This window comes from Tenebrio molitor, chromosome 4, assembly GCF_963966145.1.
Source record: "Tenebrio molitor chromosome 4, icTenMoli1.1, whole genome shotgun sequence".
NCBI classification, from domain to species: Eukaryota; Metazoa; Arthropoda; class Insecta; order Coleoptera; family Tenebrionidae; genus Tenebrio; species Tenebrio molitor.
In genome coordinates, this window is record NC_091049.1 from 1464245 (window position 1) to 1489040 (window position 24796).

The window sequence follows — 24796 nt, forward strand, 5'->3', positions numbered from 1 at the left end:
GGAAAACCGAGCTGTCCGACCGTGAGATATTAAAGAGGGTCGCGTTTTTTAAGTCGACACTTGCACAGGTCGTGATTGAACTGCGAGGCCGCAATCAGATAAGAAAATCGACGTCGAATTAAACCGTGAACGAGAAAGAGTCCGGCGAGGATGTCTGCAGAAGCCGTATAATTAAAATTTGAAGGGAGCGACGCGATTCCGTATTTAAATTGGGCGCGCTCTGGATGGCCGCCTACGACAAGGGATATTAATTATTGGCGAACCGTGGGGCGTACTTGGGCGTTAAACATTCATACGTCATACACGGCGGCAACTTATAAAACATTGCGAGAGTCGAGCTGTACCTGGTACTTTTCTTGACATTCGCGACAAACAGTTACTTTATATGCGCTGTGTGTTGGTACGCTTTGACGTTTCTTTCACATACATAACCTCACTTCGATCGTCGTAATAAATACGTTAACGAATATTTTTGAACACACGTTACATTATTTAATCGTCATTGGTTACTTCTTCTGTGCAGATAATTCTAGAAACATAAAATGTCTGTTAAAAGAATATTTGTTCTTTTTTAATCTTGGCTGACATAATTTTATCACTGCAGAGGCGGCTTTAAATGACAGTGTCGCCTACGATGTCGCTGTCGTCTTAAAACTTTTGCAATTAGACAAATGCTTTCTGCGACTTGAGCTACTTAGTAACGACACTAAAAAGAAGAAATTAATGAAAGGATAAAATTATCCTATTTTTAGAAAAATTGTCTGACATTTAACAAACAAATTACTACTACTGAGATAACAGCATAATACAAACATGTGCTGACTTGATAAAACTAAATTATTTGTTGAGTTAAATAATGGGATTGTAACGGCTCCAGGGGCAGCTCTTCCGAATACGCGCCTGTGTCGCGAACGGAGGTGATATGATCGAGTGTCACAAATTAGATGTTCTAGTAGTTATCGACAAGATCTTGTAGTTTAGTGAAAACGAGAGCATTTGGAAAGTCTTGTCCAAAATTCCATCGTTATACATTATAATTGAGTAATAGAGCTTTTTCCCTCCTAATTGCCGTTCGTAAATCACGCTTGCTTTTGCAAATGAATATAAATACCTTTTATAGAATTACAGGAAGGCGGCAGAGTGATCAATCTAAATCCACCTTAAAGATAAGCACTTTTTAGCGTCAGGAGTAGGGTGCAGCAGGATTAAAACGCCGCTGTTGGACAGCTTTTATTAAATACTCTATATAACAACAACGGAATTCATAAATCATCTCTTAATGGCTTAATTGAGGGAGTGCGGATCAAGGTGTCTGAAAATGTAGATGTGAGCTTTAACATTTATTTATGTTTTGTCTTCTTAACTCGATCCTGTTCGTGTTTTATTATCGCAACTCGGTTTAACTATCGCATAAATCACCAATTAAAATCGATGCTTTGCCACGGAAGTTCCACTAATTAGATTTTTCAAATGGAAATTTTACTGAATTACCACTTGCAAATAATAGATTACTTCTGCACGAACTGAAATACACTCGAACGAAATTTATTTCCGTGGAAAAAAAGAAAAAAAAATCTATTTTACAGCTCCGTCACCAGTGATATCAGCGGGTGTGTTAATTTCTTGGAAGAGCGCATAACAGTTATTTGTTTCGTTGCTAATTTACTAAACAGATCAAGAGATGGCGCCACGGTCAGCGTCCGAAAAAGTGCGTCCGAAAAAGAGCGTCCAAAAAAGTGCGTCCGAAAAAAGTTATTTTTCGTCCGCTTGTAAAATTACCGTTTTCATTATGGGTGCCTAAAAAATGATCTCATACTGATGTCCCCCAATCACATTTTACTGCAGTTTGAAGCCGAACAATTTGTGTTTTCGGTGGATTTTATTCCGTTAAATCACATAAGTGATATTATAGCCTCGCCGCAATATATCAAAACTTTTCTATCCACGTAATGAGACTAACATAGTCTAAGTTTTAATAACAACACACGAAGTAGAAACTGTCATGGAACTTTTGAAATATTATTAGTTTTAAGTTTGGCGAGCACCAAGTCGGAATTTTCACACGAAATTCACTGAAATGGAACCGAATCATTTAACTAACTTAACACATCTGATAAAACAAACTTATCTCAACGTCGGCAACAAAACTTTACGTCAAAAAACAATTTTACAGAGAAACTGAGAGTTAACTCGATTGGCTTTCGACGTTAATCACACCAACTTAATTTGCCGTTTGCAATTAACCACTTAGTTTGATTATTTTCTTTTTCTTCAAAAACTATCCAGTAAACTATTCCGAAGCGAGTTGTAGCAACTTGGCCGACATTGAACTGTGTTTGGAGTTAAACTCGACTTATATTGATTTAAATTTAAATTTAACCAACCTTATTCAGGACTTTCGTGTCCAACTGCATGGTACAGTCAAAGAAAACCAATGTATTAAATGGTTATTATAATATTGGAAACAGAATAAATATCTTTTTAGGCACCCTTAATGAAAAATTTAATTTTACGTACTCCCAAGCGGACGAAAAGTAATTCTTTTTCGGACGCTAAATTTAATTTTGCTCGAAAAAGTGTAGTATCGTTCGCAATAACATGATGAAGAAATGTCTAATACAACAGTGAAATTCATGAATAATACTGTCCAATACGCCGCCGGACATCGCAGATGGTAATCGCAAAATGGTTCTGTCACAATAAATTATGTATATAAATAAGTATGTAATTGTATTGCAAATTGCAAATAAACTGATCGAAAAAAGTTAGGGATATTGATATTTTATAACGTATCACAAGAAGATATTAAGAAAAAGTTTGAGATAAGTCAAAATTCATTATATGTGTGAAAACGTTTATTAAAAAACCATTTCAATAATTCTTCTTAAAAAAACTTACTGATGCATTTTAATAAAGTTAATTTTAATATTCAGCAGTATCCCTAACTTTTTTCGATCAGTTTAGTAAATTTCTCGTTTTGTTGGCAAATTGATAAAAAATACTATCAAAAGATTGTTAATATGTAAGTATTAATAAATTTATCTATGAAAAAAGTAGATAGAAAATAAATTTGTAATTTTTCCAATGATATTTTTTGCTTTGTAGTTCGTGCGGATGCCTAAAAAATTTAATGTGTGCCAAAAATTGCCTTTTGGTCCTCGCCTGTTTTTAAGCCTCGGCTGCGCCTCGGCTAGAAAACCCAGACTCGGATGAAAAAGATGCACTTTTTGGCCTTGATACACAAATAACTATTTTACAAATCATTTCTTCTGTCTTATTAGTGCAGGGTTTCACAATAATATCGTTTTTCTTCCTAGACTGGTTTTAAGAATACTCCAAATTGACTTAACCAGCATAAATTGCTCATTAAAAACTTCACTTCCAAATTACCCATCATCTCATGTTTTGAATGCAAATCGATTCAGTTACGAACTCCATTCAACAAGCACACGTGTGGCATCATTAGCACATTCTATTCATATTACTACCGCGCCATTCAAACAAAAATAACTTCACAAGAAATTTTTTCATTTCCATTTGTTCTCAAAACATTTTTCAATATCTGAAAGCGGAATATAATTATTATTTTTCTACTGCAATTAAGTAATACATTGATTACATATACGTTTCCTCTCAAGTAATGTCATTTCCCATGATCGTGAGTAATGACTCATTACTGCACGGGTTGTCATAGCATTTACAAATCACCTTATTGGCGAGTAGGTTTTTATTGAAAAGAAATTTATACGTGATCCTGATAATCAAAATGATCATTACCTACTTCGTACTCGTGGGTAATAGGCAGCATTACACGCTGGTTGAATAATATATTATAACTTCCCACAATATTTCCCCAAAAAATACTTTTTGTAGTATTATGTAGGGTTAATTTGATATCTTGGAAAAACATTATGAAGCTGCATTCGCGGATTCTTCACTTTGATTGGGTAAAATAAAATATTTGCAGTGTCCGAGAAATTTCTTGTTTTACTAGAAAATTTCACACATCATTTTTAATTGCTTTGACAAACAATTCTGCAATAATTTTTGAAGAGAAATTTGATTTTTAGTCAATTTTAATTTGAAGAGTTAAAACTGACGCTTCACACCGTTTACAGCGTAAGTTTCTTTCTATAAGGAACAACGTTAAACATGAAAACATTTAACGCGATTTTTAATTGTCGTTTAACTCTAGTAAAGTAGAGATAAATCTAACTTTTTTGTTTTTAATTAACACGAACACGTATTAAAGAATAGTTTATTCCTTTTAATAAAGCTAGTCGTAAAACAAAGTTCGAAACAAACACCTTATTGGTCTTGATCAGAAAGGACTAATTAAAATCAATAAATTTCTTCGTTCGTTTTCAGTTTCTTTTCATGTTTCTCTTTTTTATTTTAAACGACCCGAAAGTTAGCTTTACGGCAGTTTGAATTAAACTGTACAAAAACAAATTTCGAATCAAAACATGAGTAATGATGTTGACGTTCGGTGAACAAACTTTTTTCCTTAAATTAAATTAATGATTATCGAATTTTACTTCATACAAATTTGGTAAGTGACGTTTGCGACGGAACATTATTGTTGTCAGAAGAGAAAAAATTTTTACGTCTACTTAATGATCCGACTCTATGTCAATTAATTTGAATGAATGTTATAAACAAATATACATTTAACAAAAATTACAAAATTCGATGGAATACGCCCCAGGAGATAATCAAATGGTTAATTAGAATTTGTTTGCGTTATTTTACACAATAATTAGCAGTTAACAATTTATGGGTTTTCGGTCTATCAAAACTAAATAGACCGTCCGGTATTATACAGGGTGTCGCAAAATTAACGTATTCCAAGTCGGGGGTCTTGTAGGGAAAAATCTCAGGAATTTCGAAAAAATAAAATAAAAAATATAGGGGGGGTCTTTACAAAGATATATGGGTCTGAAGGTTCAAACTTTTCATCATGTTTTCTTCAAATAAAAAATATAAATGGTTGACATTCATTTTGAAATATGGTGAGGATGATTATGTAAAATATTAAAATATAAATGAAAAGACATTTCTTGAAAAAACAGCTGTATCTCGAAAAAATAAGTTTTATTTTTCCAATTTTTGTTCAAAAGGGAAGTACAACATAGCTAAAATATTAATCAGGTACAACAAATATTGGCAACTTTGATATTTTTTCAAAGTGACAGCAATTTTTTTACAGGATGTCCCCTACTAAGCCCCGAACTCGGAATACGATAATTTTAAGACACCCTGTATAGGGTATTCAATTAAATTTCCCGTCGAAGTTGCCGTGGAAGAGTCGATTGTGAACGCACCACAATTTACGGATCACAGATCAGCTGTTCAAATCTAACCTCACTTTTTGCGTTGTTCGTGTCTTTACTCCACAGACTGACGAGTGGTGCGTTCACAATCGACTCCAAGTCTGACGGAAAATTTACACCCGATATAACACTTTATGACAAACAAACGCTATCAAATAGTATGACAGTGATGACTGAGAATGTATCTTTATCATGATTTTTTTTCTAGTTTCAATCAAAATCAAATTATTGCAAAATGTACATCTTCAATAGCTTAGTCACGTACTGAGCTTTTCCTCATTATAGATCTAAAAAAGCAACCTAAACTCATCCCCTATTGACGTAGATAAACCTTGCCGGATATTGTTTACACAGTAAACTATACTGTCTGAAATTCTATTGTGACGTATCTTGTACTTGACGTTCAAAGGTTTCCCAAGATAACGAGACAGCCACCGGGGCTTCCCCGCATCCTACCCCAACTAGTTAAAGCGCTAGTTTTGCTCTGTCAAACTCCTTCGATTATTGTCTACACTTTTAACTAAGCTGTATCGCAATGAATTCGTTATAATCCGACTGCCATCGTTCCACTAATTGTGATTTTTTTTATTGGATTCATTGTTAATTAAATTGTCTATTTCGGAACTGGTCCAGAAAAACGCGACATGTTGGAATTTATTTAATGCGGTGTCTGTGATCGAAAACCGGTGCATCAGGTAATTAATAATCGAGGCAGCTGTGTGCGACGTCATTTTAATCATCGAACCCGAATAGCTAATAATAGTGATGGTGACAAGTTCGCCAAGCTAGCAAAATGAAACAGCATCGGAATTACAGCACTTATCAGTTTCCAGTTTCGACTCTTGAAGATTAAGATGAATTATGGCGTGCGTTCGTAATATTCATCATATATCATTAGGGTAATGCCTCTGGGAAATTTATGGCGTCTCTTGATGGCCTTATGTTTCTAAAATGTAACCGCAATCGCGTCTTGCCGAGCTACTGATTTATTCCGTAAGATTTCATTACTATCTCATTAATTTTTGTTCACGCGGCCAGACTGAACCGACGAACATTCGTACAATCAATTACATTGTCCGACAACGTCAAAATGTTTTGGTCCGTTATTTATTTGTCGACGGTATCTCTGCTTTCCAAACAATTTGTTTATAATGGTTTCTCGTCTGGAATTAAACTAATTTATAGAGCTCTGGTGGGAATTTAATTGGGTACTACCACTGCTGGAATTAATGTGGTGGCACCTGGATTTTACTCACTCAGGTAGGTGAGTCTCACTTTGAAAATGTTTGATCCAAGACAGTTTCCGTAAACACAATAAATAGTAGATTATACAGGGTGTTCCAACATAATCGCCTTACTTTGAAGGTACGTCATTTAGGGATGCAGTAGAGTGCTGGAAAAATATTTTTAAAAAATCCTGACCCCCCATTTAGGAAATATAGGCAATTTTAAAATATAAAAAAGGCAACGCTGTAACTTGAGCATTACCTCTACCTAGAAATACGTAATACCAATGTATTATTGAATACCTAGTCAACCATGTTGATGAGTAGATATTCAATTTTGTAAACTATTTGTCAGTACTCCTTCAAGGAAAGGCGGTACTTTTGGGACAGCCTGTATCATTAAGAATAGAAGTGAGTTTTTTTGCCAAGCCCAGATATTGAAGACCGAGAGTCGACAACTAGGCGAAGCACAAAAAGTCTTTCTACTGAGACAACACAGTACAATAGTGTGGTGTTTTTTTTTAAATGAAAGAGTAACCAAATTCATCGATTTTACGGGAACTTGACTAGGTGTGCGTTGTTTGAGGTCACATTAAAATATAGTGCTGCATATATTTTTTAAGAAATCAATAAAACTGTTAATTTTTTATATAGAAGTGGACGTTTTTCTGCCAATAATGTGTCATCAGTTCTAACCTACATATTTGATTTTCTCGTAATTGTTATTTCATGTCTATCTAGCTGGGATGTGATAGGTAAAACTTCTCAATAAAGAACCAGAGAAAACAAATATTTTTACTAAAAACATCACAGCGCCAAATTGAAAAACAAAAAGATTATAATACACTGCCCACGAAAAGTTTGGAATAACGGAAATATGTATTTTCTTTCTCTTAGAGCTTTTCGAAAAAAGCTCGGACAAGTCAGTTTTATTCTTTTTTGATAATTTTCCTTGGCCATAATGTACTTCGTGCAGGATATTAGTTGTTATTTATATAACAGTTTACAATTTTTTATTTCAGTAGAAGAAGCCCCTTGTTCGTAGGCAACCAACTAATCGAATCAATCATTTAAATAGTATAAGTACACTATGTATTGTAGGAGGTAAATGTGATATACAAAGTGTAAGTGAGTAATAGTGACCCCGACGGAATTGAAAATGCAACCCACAATACATTTGGAAGGTAAAGCTGGATATTTACCGCGTCTGTATCCCGCTTTACGTTCCAAATGTATTGTGGGTTGCATTTTCAATTCCGTCGGGCTCATTATTACTCGTAGATCACGTTGTATATTCGCAAATTTTTTTTTTTTTGCACATAAATCTTACACCATTGGTTTCCTTTCGTCAAGACGCTTCTTTTGAGCGGAAAAAACCATCTACCCCTTCACTCTTTTTTTTCGGCTATGAAAAATTTTGAACGGCTATAGCTGCCTTATTAAGCAAGGTATCTCGATAAACCTTGCATCATTGGATTCCTCTCGTCAAGACGCTTCTTCTGAGTTGAAAGAATTATACCTTGCTTCTTTAATTTTCAAGAAATTCCCACAAAACTAGAAAAAACTCATTTTTTGCCAATAACTTTCTTTAAAATGGGTCTAGGACGATGATTTTCACGGCAATGGAATCCCTTCGTCGAGTTCTATTATGTAGATCACTTTTGCTTTGGTCTGATTCACTTTTTAGGTTATTGAAAATTTTCGAATTTTGGACCGGTCCAAATCAGCCCAGGAACTCGCTTATGATTAAAGATACGGCAATGATTCTTGCACTGCTCTTGTTCTCCTCATTAATTTTTTGCAAACTAATCCAGTCTAGAACCTACAGTTGCCGAGTGAAATGACCTTGAAGTCAATTTTGAGGTTATCTTTTTTTGCTCCTCACCACAAAAACATTTCCTATACCTCGTCGAAATACATCCGATTTGCTTCGGATTTGCGATAAAAAGTTTCTCGAAAAAATTCACCATTGCTCTTTTTCTCGCCTAAGAAAAAAATTCCAACAGCGATAGCAAACTTTTTTTGTGTTAATGTTGGAGCTAGACTTGACTAACTCAATTTATTTCAATTTCATTCAATGTACGCGATGTGTTTGATTTATTTTTTTATAATAAAATCAATGTGTCAGCAGAGAAACTTAATGGAATATTTTCATGATATTAAAACTATGAATGAAAATGTTTAAATTAGATGTTGTTGCAAAAACAAAATCGCAGCAGAGAGACCTCCAACAGCGGAATTGAAAGTTTGACGGAAAATCAATATCTCTTCTCGCAGAATTCATTGTTTTCGGCGTGTGCCATCACAATGGAGTAGTGAAAAAATTTAAATTGCTACTTTATGGACTCGCAATGCTTCAAATGTACAATTAACAAAATCTGTTTAGAGAAACTACAACAATTTGCACTCTACTTGAAATGTATATAAACATTTTGGTGTTGTGGCAGTTTTTTCATTCATCTACAGGTTAGACTGTCAATTTCCACTACTTTACCATTTTCTTAGTACGACATTTTAAGAGAAAATTATATTTTTAGGCACCCTTAATGAAAACGGTAATTTTACGTACTCATAAGCGGACGAAAAGTAACTCTTTTTCGGACGCACTTTTCCGAATCTATTGGTTTAGTAAGTTAACAACGGTTAGTTATGGTCCTGTGACCATAAATTATGTAAATAAGTATGTAATTGTTTTGCAAATAGTAAATTTCTAGTTTTGTTAGCAAGCTGATAACAAATACCATAAAAAATTTGTTAAAATATTTAATAAATGTATCTATTTGAAAAAGTAATTCTTGTAATTCTTCCAATATCTTTTGCTTTGAAGTTCGTGTGGTTGCCTAAAAAATTCAATGTACACTTTTGCCAAAAAAGTACCTTGTGTCTAGCCTCGGCTGCGCCTCGGCTAGAAAACCCAAACGCGGTCGAAAACGATGCACTTTTCGGCCGTACACCAAAAACTATTTAACTGGAAGTGGACAAAGTTCTCAATTAGACTAGTTGGCTAATCAACATGCTCTATACTCTATAATTTTCACTTTCTGGAACCCAAAGTATTTTTTACGCTTTAAATTAATTTAAATATTTTACTTCATTCGTTCAGAATTTCCCCAAAGCAACGTATTTTTATCGTTACAACTTAATTAAACATGAAAACAATTCCACAAATTTAATTCTTGAGCTATATTAATGCGTCCAAAAATAAATCTTAATTTTAAATTTAGAAGTTTTCCAAGAGCACCTGTTTTGAAAAGAACGTTTAATAATCCATTTATCTTTAATCTGGCGCAATAAGATATTCGATAAATCGCCGCAGGTTCTAAAAAATCTGTTTGGATTAGGACAGATTACGTTAAGTGAGTGTAGGAATTTTCGCGGAAAATGGGAAATTTTTTATCGGAAACCGCCTGAACAAATTTCCCTTAATAGAAACCTGTACGTACATTTTTCGCGTTATTTACGGCTTCGGTAAAGCAGATCTCCTGGAACAGTAAATTATCTTATTTTTGTTGTTTGCTTAGGATTTCTCCATACTCTGCAAAACCTCCAGGTTCTGACATCATTAAAATTGTATTTCGTTTTTTAAATCCCCAACCCACCCTCTACCAACAAATTATTTTTCCACACGTAACAAAACGTAAAGTAAACATCTGAGGAGTAAAAAATCACACAAGATTTATTATGCATATGTGTCGGCGGCCACCCATCCAAATGTTGGTCGAATACAGCGTTGCTTAACCTCTCTTATCGAATAGCAATTGGTTTTTTCAGCCTTTCGCTGTCTCTTCAAGTGCAAAACATACTGAATGTTGTGCCAGAATATCTGAAAACGTGACCGCATCGTCATTTTCGGACAAGTTCTTCGCTTTCAAGTGGTGCTTTATTGTCTTGTTAATCGAATAGTTGTGATCTCGTATTGTTGGGGTTGACCGCGAGCTTGGCATAGTTCGCCCCAGAGATACAGAAATATGTGTACTTCTGGGAAGTTATGGCAGAAGTTATGTCGCAAGCAAATTACGGCTCACCTCTTGTTCATCCTCCGTTTCTCTCCCTCCTATCAATTCTTAAAATCCGTCCAATCAGCTAATTGTGTTTTGAGTGTTCTTTTCTGGCGAAAATAACTCTTCAAATTTGAGCTGACAGACGAGGCATTCACGCTCGCCGTCACAAACAAAACCCGCCTGTCGACGTCGCCGCCTCCGGTCGCCGCACACTTGGTTATGACGGCCAACGCGTCCTTAATAGATTAATCACCTCAGGTTATTGTCCACCACATCGGTCAGACGTATAAATCGATATGTGCAAAGCTAATCACGCGAAAATCTACTTTTCAGTAAAAGCTCGCGTAGACAAAAGGGGTGGAAAATATAAATCAGGACACCTGGAATACATATATAATTTTTACTGTAGAAATCCTGTGCCACAAGTGAGTGCAAAAATACACCAAGAAACTTGTCTCGTGAGCTTTAAGCGCTGCAAGCACACGAAAATAAACAAAGCGCAAGTGAAAGCGAATGCGTCTAAACAAACGACTTGTTTACTTGCATTTCGAAATAAGCAATTCATCGTATTCCATTCTTTCCGATTAAACAACTCCGCGATATTTCACGACACAAAAGCTCCCCGAATAATTTTTTGCCACTTGTGCATTCATTTAAGCCACTATATCTATGAAATATGTATTGTCCGGGCGACAGAAACGTAAAAATGAACCTTCCGGAAAATTGTAAATCGGAACTTTGAGTTGTTCGCCCGTTATAGAGCTTCCGCGCAAAAAAAGCTTTCTCTCGCCTTAGCTCACCCTCTTGATCCGGCTCCGGACTATTTCCAAATGCGGCGTAACCAGCAGTATATAAAATACATATGTTATTTTTGTGGAGATTATTATCGCTTTCTTTTGACGGTGAAAAAGCTCGGCGACGAGACCCGAGGAAAAATTCACAAATTCAAATGCGAATCGTTCGTTATCGCCTGTTAATTTCCTGGGAAAAAACATCTCACGCATCTTCGATAACGTCAATATTTAATAAGAAAATGTTGCACGACGACGTTGCCAGGAGGACAAATTTCTAATTATTTAAACAGCTAATAAATAATGCAGTCTGAGCCATAGATAATACATAACGGGCCTTCAAATAAATTTATATTTAGAGCAACCTATGGAAATTCAATTGTTTGCAACATTTTTCCTGCGTAGAAAATGACACAAGAAACGTCTGACATTTTAACGAAATAAAATTAGGTTAGAAAATATTTTTAATTTTTGTAGTGCATTCTCCCTATTCCCCCTCCACGGAATATGAATATAAAATTGGGAAAAAGCTTACTATGTAACCTGTGTAACTCCGGACAATAATTGGTAACCTACAAAAATTACTTTACACTGTTACCAGAATTAGAATGTCGCCTACGCCTACTCTAAATATATATTTATTTGAAGACCCGATAGCACAGGTTTCTGTGAACAATATAAAGATGTCGCTTGTAATGTTTCTGCATTCACTTCGTAATTTGGTTTTTATCACAGCTCAAATAAGTCTTTTGACAGGAGCGTTTGACGTAAAGTCCAAAGTAGGCAACCAACTATACAGCCGGTACTAATAGCTTGTCTATTCTAATGAGGCAAAGCAAATGAAATGTATTGAAAAGCAAATGCTGCAGCTGTAGATGAGAATAAGAATGTGTATTGATGTCATGAAACAGAAAAGGCAAAAAAAATATTGAACGTAAAACCTTAAATACATCGCTGAATTATTTGTTTGTGTTAAAATTCATAAATTCAATTTGAACGTCAACACGATCGTCATCAAATTGCGTAAGCGTTGTGATGCAGAACCGGCCAAAATGTCACATCGAAAAATATTCCTCGCTAATTTCCAATAGAACGGAACGGTTCTGACGCCATCGATGCATCACTGATTGGCTACATCGCAAAGTGTAAAATTCCCCAATCTTTTTATAAACGTATCGGTTGTTCGTTAATTATACACGCGTCCTATTTTTGGGGAAAAAAAATCTACAAAAATCTATTATCGTCCGGGCCTTGTGGGAGGGTGGCAAAATTCATTATGTGCCCACGTTAAAAGCTATCCCTAAATTTAATAATCCACACAGAGGTCTCCTGCTGAAATGAACGCCGCCGCTGCACAATAGTAAAGGTTTCGGTTGTTTGAAAGAAGGGAGTGTTCCCTGTTAGTTCAGTTACCTACTTTTCGTATTTAAAGTTGGAGAGCAACTTCGACAATTAGCTTAGGAGTTGGTGTGAAAGTACGCAAATGAATTTTGTTTCATGATGAAACCGTCTAATTAGATTCTAGTTATGGATTTGTCCTTCCACCACATCTCTATCCCACCTCTTTCCCACAACGATTCTTTCCCCTTTAGAGAAATTACTCTTCTTCTATTGTGAAATCCCCGATTGATACAGTACACTCTCTAAATTTCTCTTCGTGTTTCAAATAAAAACCCTCTCTCCAACAAGACCCTAGCCAAGTTTATCGAATTGGAAATCATTTGATTGATGGTGTAGGACTTAGGACAGGTCACATCAATTCCATCCAGGCGTAAATTACGTCTAAGCTTTAGCTGCAAACATCTTAAAAAGGTCATCTTTGATCGTTTTATTTGTATAAAAATTCTTCTCGGATCAATTTAATTCTATACGTTTCGTTTTCATTCGGCTTGTGCAAATAACCGCCTTGTTATTTTAGTTTACACATTGCTTAGACCTCAGAGAGCTATTTTAGTTCCGTAGTTTTGTTAAACATTATTAAATCCCCCTGTTGCCGTTTACACAATTGATAATTTTGTTGCTCTCTCTGATCGAGCGCTTCTACCGTTTCCACAAACAACAAATAAACATTTATTCTGACAACGTATTACCATTACTCCTCGTTGCTAAATAACCCAAATAATAAAACAAAACCAATAATTACCACAGCACCACAGATGAAATTAGTGTGAAATTGGATTCTCTCTTGGGCTGTGACCTTGGAAATATCTGCGCGAAGGCGGAGAGATAGACCAGTGAAAAATCTGCGAATCGATGTGTCCCCCAAGGTTCCACTTTGATACCTCTTCTTTCCCATAACCAAATCTTCTTTGACTATTCTGGATGTTATTTTTGTAGTGAGACACTCTTTCTAGTGAAGCGATGTCTCCCTCAAGGTTCCGTTTTGATACCTCTTCTGTCCGCACAATCAAACCTTCTTGGAATATTCCAGATGTTACTTTTTGCAACAAAAGTTGATCTTGTTTTTTTCCAACCCTTTGTTGCATCCGCGCCGTCCGCGTTCACAATTATCGTCGGCATTAGCTTTATATTAGTGTGAAATTCTTCTCTCTTGGGCTGTGACCTTGAAAATATCTGCGCGAAGGCGGAGCGATAGACCAGTGAAAAATCTGCGAATCGATGTGTCCCCCAAGGTTCCACTTTGATACCTCTTCTTTCCCATAACCAAATCTTCTTTGACTATTCTGGATGTTATTTTTGTAGTGAGACACTCTTTCTAGTGAAGCGATGTCTCCCTCAAGGTTCCGTTTTGATACCTCTTCTGTCCGCACAATCAAACCTTCTTGGAGTATTCCAGATGTTACTTTTTGCAACAAAAGTTGATCTTGTTTTTTTCCAACCCTTTGTTGCATCCGCGCCGTCCGCGTTCACAATTATCGTCGGCATTAGCTTTATATTAGTGTGAAATTCTTCTCTCTTGGGCTGTGACCTTGAAAATATCTGCGCGAAGGCGGAGCGATAGACCAGTGAAAAATCTGCGAATCGATGTGTCCCCCAAGGTTCCACTTTGATACCTCTTCTTTCCCATAACCAAATCTTCTTTGACTATTCTGGATGTTATTTTTGTAGTGAGACACTCTTTCTAGTGAAGCGATGTCTCCCTCAAGGTTCCGTTTTGATACCTCTTCTGTCCGCACAATCAAACCTTCTTGGAGTATTCCAGATGTTACTTTTTGCAACAAAAGTTGATCTTGTTTTTTTCCAACCCTTTGTTGCATCCGCGCCGTCCGCGTTCACAATTATCGTCGGCATTAGCTTTATATTAGTGTGAAATTCTTCTCTCTTGGGCTGTGACCTTGAAAATCTCTGCGCGAAGGCGGAGCGATAGACCAGTGAAAAATCTGCGAATCGATGTGTCCCCCAAGGTTCCATTTTGAAACCTCTTCTTTCCCATAACCAAATCTTCTTTGACTATTCTGGATGTTATTTTTGTAGTGAGACACTCTTTCTAGTGAAGCGATGTCTCCCTCAAGGTTCCGTTTTGATACCTCTTCTGTCCGCACAATCAAACCTTCTTGGAGTATTCCAGTTGTTACTTTTTGCAACAAAAGTTGATCTTGTTTTTTTCCAACCCTTTGTTGCATCCGCGCCGTCCGCGTTCACAATTATCGTCGGCATTAGCTTTATATTAGTGTGAAATTCTTCTCTCTTGGGCTGTGATCTTGAAAATATCTGCGCGAAGGCGGAGCGATAGACCAGTGAAAAATCTGCGAATCGATGTGTCCCCCAAGGTTCCATTTTGATACCTCTTCTTTCCCATAACCAAATCTTCTTTGACTATTCTGGATGTTATTTTTGTAGTGAGACACTCTTTCTAGTGAAGCGATGTCTCCCTCAAGGTTCCGTTTTGATACCTCTTCTGTCCGCACAATCAAACCTTCTTGGAGTATTCCAGATGTTACTTTTTGCAACAAAAGTTGATCTTGTTTTTTTCCAACCCTTCGTTGCATCCGCGCCGTCCGCGTTCACAATTATCGTCGGCATTAGCTTTATATTAGTGTGAAATTCTTCTCTCTTGGGCTGTGACCTTGAAAATCTCTGCGCGAAGGCGGAGCGATAGACCAGTGAAAAATCTGCGAATCGATGTGTCCCCCAAGGTTCCATTTTGAAACCTCTTCTTTCCCATAACCAAATCTTCTTTGACTATTCTGGATGTTATTTTTGTAGTGAGACACTCTTTCTAGTGAAGCGATGTCTCCCTCAAGGTTCCGTTTTGATACCTCTTCTGTCCGCACAATCAAACCTTCTTGGAGTATTCCAGATGTTACTTTTTGCAACAAAAGTTGATCTTGTTTTTTTCCAACCCTTCGTTGCATCCGCGCCGTCCGCGTTCACAATTATCGTCGGCATTAGCTTTATATTAGTGTGAAATTCTTCTCTCTTGGGCTGTGACCTTGGAAATATCTGCGCGAAGGCGGAGCGATAGACCAGTGAAAAATCTGCGAATCGATGTGTCCCCCAAGGTTCCACTTTGATACCTCTTCTTTCCCATAACCAAATCTTCTTTGACTATTCTGGATGTTATTTTTGTAGTGAGACACTTTTTCTAGTGAAGCGATGTCTCCCTCAAGGTTCCGTTTTGATACCTCTTCTGTCCGCACAATCAAACCTTCTTGGAGTATTCCAGATGTTACTTTTTGCAACAAAATTTGATCTTGTTTTTTTCCAACCCTTCGTTCCATCCGCGCCGTCCGCGATCACAATTATCGTCGGCATTAGCTTTATCAGATGTTCCGACAAAAACATCTCGTCCAATTAACCGTCTTAAGACGCGATACGTCCCATTATCTCGTTTGACGTTATCGAATTCTGAAGGAAGCGTTGTTCTCTGCGAAACAGATTCGAAGCTGCATCATAATGTGCCATTAGGCAGGATGCAATGTATCGTAAATCTGAACACGAAACGGGGTAGATAAAGTATCACGCAAACAATACCGAAACTGATTAATTCGAACAAAACAGTAACGGGGTGCTACATCGGAGGGGTAACGGTAAAACTTCCACGTCGAAACAAACGAACAAATAATTTGCGCTCGACGCAAATGAGAATACATTAGTTTCGGTGAAAGGTAATGCATTGTCGTTGGCGTTCCTGCCGCCGCCCCCGGATATATCTTTCACCTTTGCCGCCGACAACGGATAAATTGAATCAACTCTTACGAGACTAAGCCAATTTCGGGTCGTTAATCTGATCCTGTTGCTTTTGAAGGGCCGTTAATTGGCACGGGGTGAAAAATCTCAAAAATTACCCAAAAAGGGACCAAGATGCTTTAAACTCGCCGACGAGGCAATTTACTGCTGGGATGTCTTTTTTACATTTGTCCAACGCAACAAAATGTTTATTGAACTGGTCCCAGGTTATTTTCAGTAGAATATTTGTCCCCAGGTGTCTTTTACCACCGGAAAATTTGCCAATGGCAATTAACGCCCGGCATTTATCACTAATTTATTGAAACTGTATTGAACTACCGACACGGTAATACACTTTAAATAAATGGATAAAACGAATGGAGGGAAAACAGAAACGAAAGTACCAAAAACTTTACAAGGACAGATAAATAAGGAAGTAAATAATTACAAACGGAATTCAGATAAAGAAGGAAAACCATAATCTTCATCAAGACATCATTTCTGCAAAAATCTCAAATCGGTAGCTCGTTCTTCTCGTGTCAGCAGTACGTATGTCGTGAGGTGGCTCTTGTGTGCTCTGCGTCGAGCAACATTTACTGTGGTAATGTTTCAAAAAATTACATGTCAACGAAACATATCTTTCAAAATGTGATTTTCCAGCACCCACTGCAGTAATTTCACCATTTTATAATCAGTATCGCTTCGGTTTTGAATTAATCTTTGGCCGATATCCAAGGTGTCCTCGCAGCAGTCGCTCCAAGAATCAATAAACATTCAAAAGAAAGAATAAGCATTTTCCAGGACACTTTGGTTCCATCTTTTCCCCCAAGTAAACCGTGCTGACTGTGCACCCCGAGAAATACCTCCTGCACGTGTGAATGGCAAAGTTGTGAAACTTTTAAAACCAAATGGGAACTTTAAATTTTCCGCTTTCGTGCCAAGAATATTCATTAATTTTTCAGTGGCCAGACATGGCAATTTACCTGTGAAAGATTTGTTTACCAATCGAGCCGGATTTCTCCCCGAATTAGCTATCTCCCAGGCGTTATTCGACAATTCTCTTTGTTCACGACCAAATACATCTTAATCGCAGCCATTACACCTGTGATTCACGACCGCCTACGTTGTACAAGGACCCGGATACTGACATTTACAGGATAATTCCGATGACACCTTAACACATGATTAGGGTTCCTCTGAACCCTACCCTCGACCTTTAGCCGATTTATCGACGTTGTACGTCGCTCAAAAATTCTAATATTGAACTGACGTGTCAAGGTGAACAAAAAAAAAAGAATAAAGAGTCTTTTGGTCACGACATTCTAATCCAGGAGAAAGTTGGTTGAAGGACCATCTATAAAGTGATCAAAAAAAAATAAATCAAGAGTGCCACCTCATCTTTTGTTTTTTTTGTAGCGATAACTATGCTTCCTGTGCGCAATCGTTTTATTGGTTGCCTACCTTTCGACAAATCTCTTATTAAGTCATAACTTTGGCGAAATCGAAAAGTTGTTTTCTAGGTTAACAACAGCACATCGTTGGCGTTTCTTTGACATTTGCACAGAATTCCGCTACGACATGCCAGATAATTTGCAACGCCTGCTCTGATTTGTTTTCTTTTTGATCACATCGTAGGCCATTCTAGATATCTCTCCAAAAACAGGTCACATTATCATACATCAGGGATTAAATCTATAAATAAGTTATCTTCAAGCTGCGCAAGCAGAAAATTTATTCCCTCCTGAAGTTGTTCTAACAATTAGAGACGCTTTAAAATTACAAGGTTTATTCAATTTAGCTCTGGCCAAAAACTGCCTAAATATTATTCTGCCAACAACAGTAGCTCCAAATAATAAGCTAAAGCTTAATCCAAAGCTCTTGTATAAAGAACTGCACACTGGTTATCCGATGAAGAGTAATTTTTTAAAAAATATGAAACCCTCTTTCACAAATGATATGCATCTCACTTTAATTAAAATTATTCAAAGTAACTAAGAACCGTGTAACTTTTAGCTTTATTAGCAGTGACACTGCACACATTTGCAAACTTGCGCGACCTTATTTACTCTATGGAATCTAGAGTAAGTATTTAATTATTTTGACGCAGAGCTTCCACCACCAACATATTGCAACAAGGTCTCACATTTCCTTTATGCATATTTAAAATTTTAATTATCATTTGCTGCAATTATTTCCACAAAAAAGTGATATTTTTTATATGAATAATTTTCTAATCGTATTAAATTAGTTTTTTTTTTGGAACCTCCACAAATTTTTCCTTGCCACAGCTGATGAAACAACATTACAGGATAATGTAGCGGTCGTCTTTTATCCTCGTGGGCGTTGTGGTTGGCAGAATGTCGTTAATTACACACAAAGTATGCAAATGCCGAATTTGCTTCTTTATACAGTGTGGCGTCAGTAATTTGATCGTGTCGTGTAAAATTAAAAATTCTGCATCAGTGAATATTAATTTCACATGCGTTTAGAAAAAAACTGCAAGATTTTGATCAAAGCCAAAAGTATTATAAATTGCCAACGATATTAGCCAGACTTTTCCTCTGTTTTCTTCGTTATCGGTCAATTCCAGTCAAAGTTTTCTGTAAAATGTATGGTACGTTACAATTGTGAAAAATGGCAGTCTTCCTGTCGTATTGGCTTGCCGGGGGCATACATTGAATAATTGTGCAAGAACTTTCGGTTGCAAAGTTTACGACCGAGCGTTATGTGCAGAATCCTTGAATACCCTTTTCTCCAGGAAACTTCGACGAGATAGTTCAAAACAAAATGTCCACGTCTGTGACATCACCGAAATTGAATAAATTTCACTTCGCAAAAATAATTTGCGTCTGTTCTGAGTTTACTTCGGAGAGAAAGGAAAAGTTAACAAGTCGTGTTGGTTCCAGTATTCTTTACACGAAACGCAACTACATAATCCATCTTTCCTGAGCCCCCTCGCAAAGTAGCCAATGGTTTTGTGTGTTGTAACTTGAGTTAAAGAACAGTTTAACTATTGGTGAAGACCTCATCAAAATCGGTTCAGTACTTCATTGGTTATAAGCGTACAAGTGATACATACATACGTACAAATCTTATATTTTCTGATATATTGAGAGAAGCCTAGCTCGTATCAAAAAAGTAAGCGCGTGGTAGCAGAACTAGGAGTTTTTCCAAGTTAAAAGTGGGAAGAAACAAATAGGATCCAAGATGGATGGAATTAATGAAACAGCGTACAAGGTATCTTACGCCGCATCGAATACGAAATCAAGACAAAGACAAAACATGCCAATTAACAAAATCACTCACCGTTAATCGTTCTGGGTGGTGTTAAGGGGGTGATCGATGCCCTCCACTTGTTGGCGATCGACCTGCAAAAAAAAGAAGCTTGTTGTTAAACGAACTTCACGACGTGACAGATAACCTTATTTACACCGTTTGTGTATTTGTCTAGTCGGTTTTTAATCCCCTCCACCACTCCGGAACAAATCTCTTTAGGTGCTTCGATCATCCCCAGAAATAAATTAACGGATGGACTTTTACGGCGTTATAAAAATCTACGTGAATATCTGAACGATTTTATAGGAAGGACGTCCTGAGCTTTCTTAGCACAAGATTTTACGATGACGCCCTTCGTTTTTTCATAAATGCCAACATAACAAAATTAAAGACGGTTATCCTAAACGGATTAATCGGGAAGACGTTTATGGTGTCATCCAGAAAAATTCACTTTTTCCAATTAATCCAGCGACTTGTGATGGACCATCTAAGGGGCGCTAACACCGGAAGTAATTATTGCGACTGTATTTCTTCAGCGGGGTTAGGAAAAAACACACCGGCAGCATTTTATTATGGACATAAAGAGGAGTTATCTTAGGAAAGTTGTAAATCTGGAGCATTAAATGAGAAAAGCAAAGTTTTCTGGTGCACCAGCACTTTTATAAAAGTTTTCGGTGATTTTTACGCCTTTTTTTCAAGTTTTTACGTTAGCCGGAGCCCGCCGACGTAATCTATCGCCTTCTGCTTTATATATTTTGTGCTTTTTTTCAATTTGCCTCGACGGCCTTTTGTTGTTTTCACCAGTAATTGAACTTCACTGTTTTCGAGCCAGTCGAAAAGATAAAAATTTTATGATTCCTGCAGTAACATAAACATGATTTTATATTAGGGACTCTTAGATAGCACAAAGGGTGCCAGCTTTATTGACACAAACTGCACAAGCTTTGCCTTCTTACTTTTAATTCTCACTGAAATTGTGCCGAGAAAAAAAATATTAACTCAACAAGTACACTCGATTTCCCTTTGCCGCCTAAAAATATTACTCGGACACAATTATTGCAAATTCTGAGGTAAAAAGCTCCTTTAGGCACCTTTAATGAAAACGGACGAAAAGTAACTCTTTTTCGGACGCACTTTTTCGGACGCACTTTTTCGGACGCACTTTTTCGGACGCTGTTGGTCTGTTTAGTCAGTTATCAACGACACCGACAAAACCGATACTTTTTGGCCTCGATACACAAATAGCTTTTATAGTGACGTGATATTTTCAGACGAGCACACAATAATGACATGCTCCATGTCCCTAAGTTTCCATTTATGTTGGATAAAATGAAAATTGTTATTTACTGCGAACGGACTCTTAAATTTAATCAGTGAGCACGATACGAGGATGTCGTCACATTATTTCACACTTTATCGAAGACAACGCAGGTCGTCTCCACGGCAACAATGGTGCCTCAACTTTGAAAAACACCAACATAAAATCTATTTATAGAGAGCTAATATTATTTGCGAAGGGCCTAAGTTCTCCGGTCTCACACTTAGAGAAGATTTGCATTTCTTTGGCCGTTGAATTGGGATTTTTACCGCGGCTGCGTCTTCGCCGGGGTCGCTTTCCATGAATAACAAAGCGTCAGACGTTACAAGAAGATGAGCGCGAAGAGGAAAGTTTATTCCGTGGGAGTTTTTTTTCGGCCGGAATCGGACGAGATATATCAGTGTACGTCGCCGCGATGTGAAGAAAATTTATTTTTTAAAAGTCATTTATCAAAGGCGCTCCGGACGGGACAGTTCAAATAACCCGTTCAGCTTCTGGTGAGGCTTCCGGTTGGATTTAAGAGAGAACTATGTCAATCTTAATAATAGATGGCATCGGATGGAATGTTTCGAAATCAGCGGACACCAAATTGGAAAAGTAACGTTGTGAAACACACTTTCTGTCACAGCGTGAATAATCGCAGAAGAAAGTTTCACGCAGGATGGATCGCTGATCATTCTTTTGTGATGGTGGACAAAATCGGCAAAGAACAAATCAAAACTGGATGGAACCGAATTATTCCGGTCTTCGACGGAACTCTTGTAACTCCACCTTTATTATTTAGTGTCTGGGATGAAAAAAAAACTCCAAAAAAATTCCGCAAAAAACTGTCACCTCTCCTCATTTTATCAAACGTGGTTTTTCCAAACAAATTATTTTATCATTCTTACAAAAGGGGGCACGGCATCGAGGTCGGATTTTTTTATCATTTATTTTTCCAGCCGGCCGCCCATCCAAACACCGATTACACCCACCGTTGCTTAACTTCACTGATCAAACGAAGAAATTACTTTCAGTTTGAATCGCCGTATTATTAGGTATTATTATTAACTTAAGATTACTTCATTTCTGAGGGATGAAGAGGTCTTCATGTCGAAAATAATGATTTTTTGCCTTGTAATTATTATAAAGAAGCTCTAAATATTTTTTCCGCATTTTGTACAGTAATGAACTATATTACTGTACTCAAAATCGTACAGTAATAGGTCACTTTACAGCATAGCAACCATTTCTGTACGATTTTGAGTTATACATATTTAACTTTTTACGCTCCTCGTCAGAAAAGTGATTTTACTGGACTCGTACCGTAATCTACTACATATTTACGGGAATATTTTAGTGATTACATTTCATTGCTTACTTGCAAGGTAGTTGTATCTGGAGATTTACTTTTGATTTAAAGATTTATTGATCCTTTTCCAACGATAAAAACTACTAACAAAATTATTTTTCACAAAAAAAATTGTTAGCATCATAACAAATGTGCTTCATTTTTTTTATTACATTATAATAATAAGCAACTGCCGGATTGATCTTGTGATTTCAATACTGAATTAAATATCAGGTGTTCATTTAAATTTCTCCTCAAGAGTCGTTTGTGAACGCACCACTCGTCAGTCTGCAGAGTAAAAAACAAACAAGGCAAACAGTGAGGTTAGATTTGAACAGCTGATCCGTCATCTGTAATCCGTGGTGCGTTCACAATCGACTCTTCAACGCCTACTTTGAGGAGAAATTTAAATGAAGACCCGATATATTAATGTTATAAAAATTTGTAAATTACATATAACATCGCTTTAACACAATATTTTTTTAACAAATTTTTTGCAATATTACTTTTGCTCTAGGCAAACCAGAATGCAAATGTGGCTCGATGTGAAGGAAAATCAGTAAAATTTTGTAATCGCAATTTCAGTATGTCAATATTTACATATATGGCGATTTAATTTCAATAATTGACAGGGCAATTTTAACAACCTTTAACTCCCAATAGTTACATCGATCGATTTAAAGCTAAGTATATTTGGATAAATGTGACAGGACAAAATTAATCGAGCTTTATAACTCTTCAAATAAGAGAAGCTAATTTCATTTAATGGGGGAAATTTGTGACAAAATCGAGGAACTTCCGTAAACCAATTACTGTTGATTGAAAGTGTTAATTTTTAATTCGCTTGCTCACTATTATTGCTTCGAATAATTTTTAAAAATCATTTCATTGTGTATTTAATTGTGTTCTGATTTTTTAAGTTAAGCAGAAGATGCCATTACTTTCTACACTTGTTAATATTACTTACAGGACGTTACTCAAGATGTACCGAGTGACTATAAATGATTGAAGGAAAATAGTGGATTGGCAGCACTGATGCAGTTGGTGGTGGAAGTCTTCTCGTGCATCATCTGTCAATCATTTCTATTTAGGTTAAGTTAAGTCACGAAGTACATTGTCGATTTAGATTTTTTTGACGTTTGTTTCAATTTTAAAAATTGCGTGTGTCATGCCAACGATGTTGCCAACTAAAGATTTCAAATGTGTCACCAACATAACAAAATAATTTTCAATCATTTATAGTCACTCGGTAGTTATATCCTGCTTATTAGGCAAAAACTTTACGAGAAGCCTTCATTCAATTGAAAACTGAAATGTTTCCATATCGACGAACGGGAATAAGTTTTTGATTATTGAAATCAAAATTTTGGTTAAGAAGGTAGATGTCCTGGATTTTCTCATGGGCTATGAGTCATATCTGCGCAAACGACGAATACAGGTCTCAAGTAAGCGCTACAAACCGACCGAAAAACATTGTCTCGTCTATTTGTATGTTAAGTAGTCGATGTTTTCAGTTTTCACTTACAGATTTTTCACTGGTCTGTCGCCCTGCCTTCGCGCTGATATTTCCAAGGTCACAGCCCATGAGAGAATCCAACACCTCAAAAAAAGCTAAAATTACGAATGAACACGCTGTAATAACTATCAGACGATTTACTAATATTGTTGTAGAGCAAACAAACACACTGATCTTTTTTCAAGTCAGTCTCAGAAAGTTAAATGCTATTTTAATAGCTTCGCTGAATGAGCAACAGTAATTGCAGTCAAGTTTGGTGTAACTTTATAACTCGAAAAAATTAAATTAACGAGCAAACATAATTGTTATTGACAGATCTGATCCCCTTTTAATTTGATAATTACGCCCGTAGGAAGCAACCAGCGGATTAATTTTGATTTTTATCGATAATCGAGCCACCACTCTTTTTAATTATATCATATGTCTGTATTACATTACGTATTTGTCTAATAGATGATTTCTGAAGTAAATATCTTCATGACTAAACTGGTTGGTGAAGATTTCTTGTCTAAGAATTGTACTGTTTAAAATCTATCAACATGAAGAAATAATTGTTTGGATAACATATTCGTAGACAAACTTAATTGACACTAAAAGCTTAGATCATCAGCCCGGATGATTATAATTGGAATCTCGAGCAAGATGAAATCCCGGAACAGGGAGGGATGTAGACCTTTTAGTATGCAAAATAAGATGTAAGGTAATTGGAATACATCGGTTGTTAAATGGTTGTCAGTTAGGTTAAAAGAACTTTGTAACTTAACACAAATCAAAAAGGAAATGTTGGAAAGTATCGGGTGTTCAGTTAAATTTCCGGTCGAAGTTGGCGTAGAAGAGTCGATTGTGAACGCACCATCCGTGTAAAAACGTAAGAT

At 36.6% G+C, this 24796-nt stretch overlaps 1 protein-coding gene across 9 annotated transcripts in view; it reads right to left on the reverse strand.

Annotated features, from left to right (window-relative positions):
• LOC138128776 (TWiK family of potassium channels protein 7-like) overlaps positions 1-24796 on the reverse strand; it is a 261082-nt gene that overhangs the window by 130754 nt on the left and 105532 nt on the right. For all 9 annotated transcript variants that reach the window (XM_069044979.1, XM_069044984.1, XM_069044978.1 and 6 more), the window contains exon 2: positions 19788-19849. The gene's annotated coding sequence lies outside the window, so the exon portion shown is untranslated. The remainder of the gene's footprint in view (positions 1-19787; positions 19850-24796) is intronic.